Raw genomic sequence first — 11,928 nt, 5'->3', positions numbered from 1 at the left:
CATTCTTACTTTTTACTCTGTATCGAAATCATCACCTTTGCGTAAAGTTGTCAATATGACTAGAAATGATGTTGCAATGCGAAAACACGTTTGGTTTTGCTATTTTTCTATGCTGAGTTGGTTTGAATCTCTGAACTCGGAAATTAGTTTTTATACATCTGACAATGTATCATGAATGAAATGCCACTGTATCAAGCAAGTCAAGGCCAAAATGTCAAAATATTAAGCATATATAACAAAATATCTACATTCATTTTTATTTGACTCGACAAACTTTGTATAGACACATCGATTTAAGGATGTACTAGAATGAATATGTCACATAAAAAAATAGGGGAGTATAATTGATTTCAATTTGATCAACGATTTTTTAACTGTATGAAATTTGTTAAGGAAACTCTTGTCTGTATCAACTGTAGATAATATTGCCACCGGCCGTGACACGGCAAATGAGTACCACGTTAGAACTTGCTTGTTTCCACCGCTCTTGGGCCCTAATTCTGTTGGAGCTTGCTTTCGCCGTTGCTCAAATAAGAGCCATCTTCGCCAAATGCAGGCCTTCATGCTTACCGCAGGTCTTGTTGAAGATGACATACTCCTCTCACAAGTCATATACGCCTCTTCGCTTGATTTTTCCTCTTATGCCTACTTCGTATTTTCCAATACCCATACGCACTGTCTCAGCATCTTTATCTACAACATTATATGGGCTCTCTCTTCCCTCAATCTCCCTCTTGACCGATCTCCCTTTTGGCCGGTGGAGTGCCAATTCAGCTTCCTCGGTGGCGTCGTCGATCTTCCAAAACTTCTTGGAATCAAGTCGGAGCCATCTTGATCGGACTTTAATTCTTCATCGGCAAACGCTATGGTGTCGGGCTCAAGCATGGTGATGCGGTTGTCGAGTTGGAAATTGCTGGAGAAAAGGCCTGGGAGGCGCCGTTGCGAATTGCGGAAATGGTGAGAAGGTGTCCGCGAAATGCGGTTGACATCAAGAAGAGTCTGGAAGGGCTTCGGGGAGATGCTAAAGGCAGAGGCAAGCTCCAGCATGATACTCATTTTCCACGTTGCTGCTGGCGACATAGTTAAATAGCTGGAAATGAGGTGAAGGACCAACTAGATGTATTTTAAATGGCTGGTGGAAGCAACTCTTGCATCCTTGAGAGATTATATGCATGGGAGAAAAAACTCTATGACGAAGTCAAGGTACTAAAATCAGAAAAGATAAATGAATTCACACAATGCCATGTCATATCTGTTGGGAATAAGTAGTATGATCACAATCCAATCAATCACGTATCAAATAATTTGTTATTGTCATTATATTAAAATGTTAATATAATAAGGTCCTTGATTAAATTTAGAGATTTATCATTGTGATAGTGATTATAATATTGAGAGATAAATCTTTTATAATTTAATCAAAATTGTTCTTGGTCATAGGATTATTAAAAAGGACATTAATAATCCGGAAAGATCAATATATATATATATAATGATCTTCATTGGATGAAGATTAATAGATCTCATTTATTAAATTATATATACAGATGGTGTATATAGAGATATGACTATTGAACTGACTCACTTTGAGAATTCCTAATGGTTATAATTACCGCATATTTGTCAATAGGATATTCTCAAGATGAACATAGTAATAGAGTTTCCTTTGACCTGCGACTGTCATAGTAATTAACAATGTATTTATTATACTTTGATTCCGGACACCTAATACCCTAGGGTGCTAGTTGAATGGACATTGGGTATGATTTAAATACTTGTAGAATTAATGATTAGTCAATAAGGAATTCATCAACTCTCGGTAAAGAGTTTGAGCTCTATGATTATAATGACTGAGATGAATAAAACCTTGGCCAAGGGGATTGAATGAATGAAGAAATGAGTTTCTTAAGTCATTCACAGTTCATTATAATAATGGTAACAAGTTAGAGTTTGACATTAAACTATACTCTAAGGGTTAACCAAGAGGTGGAAAGATGGAAGGAATTATACTTTGTTCTTCCAAGGTTCTTAGTAAAAATATATTACTTCATACTATCGGGTCGTTGAGGAGTGTTGCTAGACGCCAACCTTGATTAGTAAATTTAGTATGACTAATTTACTACCCGCTTAGTATTGAACCTATGGGGTCACACACTAACGAGTGTTCTAATATTTGCTATAGAATTATTTAATTATTATTTTGATTTGATCAAATAAATAATTATATTAATTCAAATGGAATATTATTATATTTTTTGCTAGCACAAAAAATATAATAATAGTATGATAATTGAGAATATTAAATGAGATTTGAGAATAATTAGTTATTCTATTTCTAAATTTGAATTATAAAGTTGGATGAGATCCTAACTGATTCTGTTTCAAATTGAGTTATGATATGATTCATAAATTTGAAAGATTCAAATTAAAATAGTAAGATATGATTCAAATTTGAATTGAGATTCAAATTTAAAATCAACAACAAATCTCATACTATATATAGGTATGCCAAGAGTAGAGGAAAATATGAGAAAGACAGAGAGAATAAACAAGGGTTGTTATTCCTTTGCCTCTACACACATAAATGTATGTGAGCCTAATTCTTGGAGAAGAATTTTATGGCATGCAAAGAGTTGCAAGAGGTTTCTCAATTTAGATCAGATGTCCATTGGTCAAGGGATTGATAGCAAATGTTGGTCTCGGTGTGGATACGCATAGTGCCTTCGTACCATCGAAGGAGAAAAAGATTTTACTAGCGTACTCAGGTATTTAAATCTGATCTACTATACATATATTACATTATTGGAATAAAGTTTAAGCACAATATAGATCTTTAGGATTACCTTATTTTTCTTCCGCTGTGTGTTATGAACACATGGTAATCCTTCAGTGGTATCAGAGCTTTGGCTTTTTGTGTTTAAATTTTTATTCCTATTTTCTTAAAGTTTGTGAATTAATAGGATTAATTCAAATTGTTTGTTAAGCATGTGATGTATTTATTTCCATTGAGATAGTTTTTTAATAAATTAATAGTTAATTTATTTTAATTATTTGATTGTGATTAAATGATCATTCTTTTAATATAAAAGTTATATTTATAATAAAATATTTTGTTTAATTTTATTTATTAAATTTTAGTGTGATTTTGATCACAATATAAGGAATAAGATGCAAAATATCTTTTGTTTGTTTCTTATATATATAAGTGTATATATAAAGGTCAAATTTGATTTGATAATTTTTTAAGGCTAAACGTTAGTACATGAAAAATCAAATTTTGATTTGATTGATGTGTTTTGAACACTATAATTTTAGAAATTAGTTTTTTCTAATATTCTTGATTATAAAGAGCGGCCTGACAACCAGGAGTTTTATTTTCAAGATAATAATCAGTGTATACATTTGATGTATTAATGATTAAATTTTATAGTTTTTCCTAGACAACCTGGGAGTATAAAAATTTAATCCCAAAATACTGGTAAAAATTCTCTAATAATAGAGATAAGTCCTAAAAGTTAGGATATTGTCAAAAATAAATTTATCTCTTGTTTACGAGGAACGACCTGACAACCAGGAGACTTGTAATCACGGATAGAATTTATTGATGTATATGATGATACATAAGGAGAATTAATTTTATACTTGAACCTAGACAACCTAGGGATATAAAATATAATTCAGTTAAATAATTGTTTGACAACCAGATAATTATTTGAGATTATAATTGTATGGGATGCAATTTAATCATGTTTGTTTGGAATAGGTATGAGTAACAAATTGACAACCAAGGTACTCATTCATGATTCTAAATAATTTTAACAGAAATATAGATTTCTTAATTTACTTTCATATTTTAAATTTTTTAAATATGTCTACCTTTGGTGTGGCATACTTGAAAGTAATATAATGGCTAACATCTGAGAATTGTTCTCATATATGAAAGGGTTATCATGGAGATGATAATTCTATTGAAATAATATTGTCCAATAAAATTTGTGATGGAATAGTCAGTACTTGTGAAGTATTTGAAATATTGCTTTACTGGGTTGTTTTGACAACCATGAGTTCCAATTTCAAAAGCATATACTTACTATTTATTATTAAACAGCTTGAGAAGATGTATGATGCCCAAAGTAAGATAGTATGACTATCAAAGATTTTATTTAAATTAGTGGGAGTATTGGGCAATATATTTTGAATTAAATAACTTTAGAAGTTGGAATGCCATTAGGCAAATGGCTTTAGCGAGAATTGTTCTTGCCAGTATTTTTGGATATTTATTTTGTTACAAACAAAATTTTCCTTAATATGATTAAGTTTTGTGATCTTTTTAGAAAAATTCAACATGAGTATTGGGATGCGAATCAAAATTGCTCTTAAGGGTTGGTTTGACCAATATTAAAAATATTGAATATTTTTATTATAAGAGTTTTAAAGTAAAATATCTAATATCTAATTGATATTCTATTAAAGAGAGAATGAGATTCTCTCCGTGCATAGATACTAATACTCTATGTACTCCATCTTGTTTAAGAAACATGAAATTTGATTTAGTTGAATATCACTATTTGTTAAATATTTAGACTACATTTTAGAAATGTGGCTAAATTAACAAAAATTTCTCACTAAATCAATTTTTTACCCATATGAGATATGGAAAAGGCATAAGCTGAAACTCAAGAACATTAGAGTTTGGAGATGTCTTATATGTTAAGAGATTGCACAACAATAGAATTGATATTAGGTCCGATAAATGAGATTTATTGGTTACCCTAAATAAATAATGAGATTATTTTTATCACTCTTCTTATGACAAAGTGTCTGTGATAGGAGGTTAAACTCTTTTTTAGAAAAGGGATTACATCTTAAAGAAAGAGTGGGAGTACAATTACTTTTATTAGAATTGTATACCACTCAATAGAGGATATACTTTTTCCAGAAAGTATAAAAGGTTTGATCGTCAAACTAACTTTTCGAAAAATAGCCTATTTGTATAATGATACAATTCTATAAAGATAGATCTAATGGTTACTTAGATTTTTTATAATCATGTTCAATAAGGATTGTCCTTAAAATAAAATTATACACTATTGTAGTGGGAGATTTCATGTTTTGAGAAAACGTGATATTTATTATACACTAGGTGTATTTTACAAAAGGTCAAGCAAACATGCTCAAGAGCAAAGGTGTTTAAGGTCAAAAGAGTTTTGATAAACACAAATGTGCATTGAAAAATTATACACATGATTGATTGGCTCTAGTGCAAGTGGGAGATTATTGTGATAATAGTATGCCCAAGATCCAATCTATCATGATTGGCTCTCGTGCAAGTGGGAGATTGTTGGGAATAAGTAGTATGATCACAATCCAATCAATCACGTGTCAAATAATTTGTTATTGTCATTATATTAAAATGTTAATATAATAAGGTCCTTGATTAAATTTAGAGATTTATCATTGTGATAGTGATCATAATATTGAGAGATAAATGTTTTATAATTTAATCAAAATTGTTCTTGGTCATAGGATTATTAAAAAGGACATTAATAATCCGGAAAGATCAATATATATATAATGGTCTTCATTGGATGAAAATTAATAGATCTCATTTATTAAATTATATATACAGATGGTGTATATAGAGATATGACTATTGAACTGACTCACTTTGAGAATTCCTAATGGTTATAATTACCGCATATTTGTCAATAGGATATTCTCAAGATGAACATAGTAATAGAGTTTCCTTTGACCTGTGACTGTCATAGTAATTAACAATGTATTTATTATACTTTGATTCCGGACACCTAATACCCTAGGGTGCTAGTTGAATGGACATTGGGTATGATTTAAATACTTGTAGAATTAATGATTAGTCAATAAGGAATCCATCAACTCTCGGTAAAGAATTTGAGCTCTATGATTATAATGACTGAGATGAATAAAACCTTGTCCAAGGGGATTGAATGAATGAAGAAATGAGTTTCTTAAGTCATTCACAGTTCATTATAATAATGGTAACAAGTTAGAGTTTGACATTAAACTATACTCTAAGGGTTAACCAAGAGGTGGAAAGATGGAAGGAATTATACTTTGTTCTTCCAAGGTTCTTAGTAAAAATATATTACTTCATACTATCGGGTCGTTGAGGAGTGTTGCTAGACGCCAACCTTGATTAGTAAATTTAGTATGACTAATTTACTACCCGCTTAGTATTGAACCTATGGGGTCACACACTAACGAGTGTTCTAATATTTGCTATAGAATTATTTAATTATTATTTTGATTTGATCAAATAAATAATTATATTAATTCAAATGGAATATTATTATATTTTTTGCTAGCACAAAAAATATAATAATAGTATAATAATTGAGAATATTAAATGAGATTTGAGAATAATTAGTTATTCTATTTCTAAATTTGAATTATAAAGTTGGATGAGATCCTAACTGATTCTGTTTCAAATTGAGTTATGATATGATTCATAAATTTGAAAGATTCAAATTAAAATAGTAAGATATGATTCAAATTTGAATTGAGATTCAAATTTAAAATCAACAACAAATCTCATACTATATATAGGTATGCCAAGAGTAGAGAAAAATATGAGAAAGACAGAGAGAATAAACAAGGGTTGTTATTCCTTTGCCTCTACACACATAAATGTATGTGAGCCTAATTCTTGGAGAAGAATTTTATGGCATGCAAAGAGTTGCAAGAGGTTTCTCAATTTAGATCAGATGTCCGTTGGTCAAGGGGTTGACAGCATATGTTAGTCTCGGTGTGGATATGCATAGTGCCTTCGTACCATCGAAGAAAAAAAAGATTTTACTAGCGTACTCAGGTATTTAAATCTGATCTACTATACATAATTACATTATTGAAATAAAATTTAAGCACAATATAGATCTTTAAGATTACCTTATTTTTCTTCCGCTGCGTGTTATGAACACATGGTAATCCTTCAATATCATCGTATGTTACTGTCACATATCTCCCCTGTTTTCTTTTTGTCTCAATTCTTAACCTATGGTTTTCTCATAGTAGATTTCATATGACAAGGTTCTTTACAAATAAAACAAAATAAAATAAAATCAACTTAGTAATTAAGGGATGAATAAAAAGTCATGGGGGTATATTTACATTCGGTAATTAAATTATTCTAGATAATTTGATAATTGATCTATTCTAAGAACAAGTAGTCATGTGACGTGTTTGAATAATGTTAAGTGTTTTGTTTGGTTATCATCTTCTCACATGTATTTCACCTTATAATACAAGAACAGTTTATTCTCTAGATACATGAAACTTTCAAAATAATAGTCTTTTTTTATAGACTTGAAGCGTGGATTATGCACAGAAACACTTATATTTTGTGTTTAAATTTTATTTTACTTAGAATAATAGAATCACAGGCAGGGACAGATTTAGGAGACCAACATGGGCTTCTTAAAATTTTAAAACTTCAAATATATATTATATGATGTCTAAAATGTTTAATAATATATCTACTAATATAATAGTTGAAAAGAGACATATTATACTCTAAAATATGGGTTCAAATTCCATTCATGCATTTTAAATTTATTTTATTTGATGAATTGTTTTTGTTATTCTTTTTAATTTTTTTATAATTTTTTCATCTATTATTATATAAAATATTTTAACTTTTATAATAATTTCTAAAAGTATTAGAGAAACAAAATCATATTATTTATGTTATATCTATTATGATAAGAATAAAAATTAGAATTTTATGCAAAAGAAAAAACTGATATATAAATGAATTTTTTAAAATTAATTTTAGTTAAAAATAATATTAAAATATACAATTTTTTATTAAAGCTGTTAATTTTAATATGACACTTTTAATTTTTTTTTCGAACCCTCCTTATAAGATTTTTGGATCCGTCACTAATCACAAGAATAAAATTTTAAACTTTCATGTAGGAAACTCTAATATTATACTATGAATAAAATTTTTGAAGAAATTTAACTATTAAATAAATGTATACAGTTAGGTTTATATTTAATACTAAATTGTGTTTATACGCGATATGTTAAACAAACATTTTTCAATTTTTTAACTAAGATATCAATTTAGCTATGTTTCAGGCTAGTGAATCCATCAGAAAGGAGTATGATAGAAAATGTGAGCAACTAAGGCATCAATCTGCCAAAGATGAAAGCACTTGAGTGATTGATAAAACTAAATCAGTAGTGAAGAATCTGCACTCAAGGATAATAGTCGCCATTTATTCTTTTGATACAATATCCAAATAGATTAAAAGAGTGAGAGATGAAGAGTTGTTTCCACAACTTTTGGAATTAAATCAAGGGTAAGTGATGATTCTTCATATTCCATTTATTCTTGTGTTTTTGTTTTGGACTTGAAGCTTTACTTAGTGTTTAAAGAAGATATTCATATACACTATTTTTTTTTAAGTTCGATGGAATTCAATCAAATTCGTCTTTATTCAAAAAATAAGAAATGCAGCGAAGCAACTTTTTTCACCCAATATTAGTTTTTTTTAAAACTATTTTACTTATTTTAAATTCTAATCCTAAGTTATAAATTCTTAATATTGTATTGTAAATTATAAACTCTAAATATTAAAATTGATTAACGTGGACTAATTAAAAATTAGTTGTTTATACTTTTTCTTATAGAATATATATTATTTTTAAGATTTAGGTAATAATATACTCTTTATCTTTATGTTTTGAGATTATGTTATTTGAACAACTAAATTGTGAGAATAAGTTTCAAACTATTTGTACTGATTGTTACCTAAAATTTTTCTAGATTATACAATTTTTATTGGTGGTCAAAATATTATTTCCTATATATTTTATAAAATAAAACATTAAACATTATGTGAATATAGCATTAAATCTCTCAAAAAGATTAAAAAGATCAATGTCATTTGAACAACTTCATAGGATGATAGGAGAGGCAGTAAAACATGAAATGATATCTCCTTTGTTGGTTGGAAAAGACAATATTGAGTTGTCTCACTTGCAATTTGCGGATGACACAATACTTTTTTGCCCTCTGGAGGAGGAGACTATTTGCAATTATAAACGGCTTCTATGGTGTTTTGAGATGATGTCTATCTTGAGTATTAACTTTGATAAATCTAGCTTGATTCCGGTTAATTGCGAGCGAGAGTGGTCACAAAGGATGTGTATCTTGTTGGGGTGTAAGGAAGCAACGTTGCCAGTCAAATATCTTGGTATTTCTTTGGGAGTGAATCAGAAATTAGTCAAGATATGGAAACCTATTATAGATAAAGTAGAAGAGAAACTTAATCTGTGGAAAGCCAAAATGATTAATAAAGTTGGTAAGCTGGTACTCATCAAATCTGTGCTTAATAGTCTGTCGGTTTACTATCTTAGCTTATATAAGATGCCCAGAGCAGTAGCAGATAAGTTGATATTTTTGCAAAGGAGGTTCTTGTGGAGGAATGAGGACGGAAGGGATGGGGTACCTTTGGTAAGGTGGGATATTGTGCAAGCTCCAAAACGCTTCGGGGGTTTGGGCGTGGGCGATGCAGTGCTCCGGAATACAGCATTGTTGTTCAAGTGGTTATGGCGGTTTTCAAAAGAGGATTGCCCATTATGGAAGAAAATTGTGTGCTCCTGCAATGAATTGAAGCCAAATGTCCTTCTTTCTTGTCAGCCGATTCCTAATACAAAGGGTCCGTGGAGGGACATTTGTCAATTGCAGATAAGAGAACAACAAGCGAGAGATAAGATGGTCAGAGGGTTATCATTAGAGTTAGGATATGGTAGAAGAATTCGTTTCTAGGAAGATAAGTGGCTACCATGTGGTGTGTTGCAGGATGTATTTCCAAGGCTTTTTTCGGTTTCAAATCAAGTCGGATCTGTTATAGGGGACTGTGGGTTCTGAGATGGGTTGGAGTGGATATGGTACTTTCATTGGAGAAGGGTACTATTCTAATGGGAGTTAGAATTAGTTAACCAACTTCATAGAGTTCTACAATCTATCAAGTTAACAAGTGAGAGGGAGGACAGAATAGTATGGAAGTTTGATAGATCAGGAGTTTACTCTACTAACTCATTTGTGCAGGCTTTGCAGGCTGAGACTCTCCCGGAGGACATTATGAGTTATAGTTTCACTAGATCTATATGGAGAGCACTAGTACCACCAAGAATTGAGCTATTCACCTGGTTTGTGTTAGTTGGTAGGGTCAATACTAAGGAAAGATTGATTAGATTGGGAATTATTGATCACAGGGATATGATTTGTGTTTTATGTAAAAAAGAAACTGAAAATGATTTCCACTTATTCATTGGCTGTGAGTTCACGTGGCAGGTGTGGTGTGCTTGGATATATGCCTATAATAAATTTGGTCTATTCCGGGAACCATTAAACAACACTTTGAGAGTTGGACAGGAGCTCCTGTAAGAAAAGTTGAACGTAACAGGTGGCTGATTGGTTTTTTTTGCTATTATTTGGAATACATGGTTGGAAAGGAATGCCAGGATTTTCAAGAATCAAGAAACATGCGTTGCGGAAGTTATTACCAAGTTGATTAGGAGCTACAAAGAGTGGGTTGGCTTTGTTCAGTCTAGTTGTTGATGGCAATGCCGGAGATAACTTTAGTTTTTTTGTTTAGTGTTTGTATTGTAACTCTGGACTTTTCAAATGCTCCAACTTACTGTGTTGAGCTTCTTATTTAAAAAAAAAATGTCATTTGAACAAATAAAAAGGAGTCACCAAATGTTTCATCAAATCTTAAGTAATGTTAGTGTAATTTGCCTAAAAGAACTCTATATTCCTTGACAATGATACGGTAACTTATAATTAGTCAAGTAATAATACTAGTATTAATTAGCTCATAAATTGTTAGTCATGCATCACAGATTAATGAAGATGTGGAGGGCTATGCTTGAGTGCCATCATGCTCAATTCATTACAATTTCTTTGGCATATCATTCAAGAAGCTCAACAAGAACCATAGAAGCCGCTTGCAGAGAGATCCTAGCTCAACTTCTAGAAGAATTCAAGTGCTTTGGCCTAAGCTTCAATAATTGGATTAACAGCCATACCTCATACGTCGAATCTCTCAATTGATGGCTGCAAAATTGCGTATTACAACCCAGTGATCGTTCCAAGAATAGAAGGCGGCCGCTCTCCCCTCGCCGTGCTCTAGCCCCTCTGATATTTGTTCTCTGCCGTGATTGGTCTTCAGGGATCAAGGCATTGCCGGCCGAGGATCTAAGCCGCGCAATCAAAGTCTTTGTATCCGAGCAACAAGAAGATAAAGAACTACAAGAGAAACAGAATTTAAGTGGTAAATTAAACAATGAGGAAACAAAGAGCAATAATAATATTATTGAGGATACTAGTGAAGAAGATGACTATGCACATTTGTGTTATATACATGAAAGCCTAACCAAGGTTCTTAGTCAAATGACTAAATTTTTTGAGGCATCACTGAAGACGTCTGGAGATGTTAAGCAAAAAAGTCAGGCAGCTCAAGCTGCTTATCATAATTGCAAATCTGTTAGGACTGGGAAATTTTAATCCTCAATTTGTTTGAATAGGGCTGTACATTCATGAAATATTAGTGCTAAATACTAAAACATAAAAATAAGAAAAAAAAGCATGAAAGAACAAAATGAAAAAATTTATTTTTCTGTTAATTATTAGTGAACTACTACTTGTTACTTGGTGTGTGAGAGGAAATTAGAGACTGTTTAGACTTTTGAACTTTGGAATTGTAAAATTGTATATGATTTATGCTGTTTTGATTTATTGTTCACGTTGTTTAGTATTTTCATTGTTTGTTTATATTTTTTTCTTTTGGTAAAAGACACGATAAATCTTTAAATCAAGAACCATAAATCCAAAATTTTAACTTATTTAACCAACAAAATACATTTAAATGTGTTTCG

General features: G+C 30.8%; 1 pseudogene; it reads left to right on the top strand.

Annotated features, from left to right (window-relative positions):
• Positions 1-1,128: 1,128 nt before the first annotated feature.
• LOC112715200 (protein ALTERED PHOSPHATE STARVATION RESPONSE 1-like) lies at positions 1,129-11,557 on the top strand (annotated as a pseudogene).
• The last annotated feature ends 371 nt before the right edge of the window (positions 11,558-11,928 follow it).

The sequence above is a fragment of the Arachis hypogaea genome, chromosome 10 (assembly GCF_003086295.3).
Source record: "Arachis hypogaea cultivar Tifrunner chromosome 10, arahy.Tifrunner.gnm2.J5K5, whole genome shotgun sequence".
NCBI lineage: Eukaryota > Viridiplantae > Streptophyta > Magnoliopsida > Fabales > Fabaceae > Arachis > Arachis hypogaea.
This window is presented reverse-complemented; position numbering and strand designations above follow the sequence as displayed.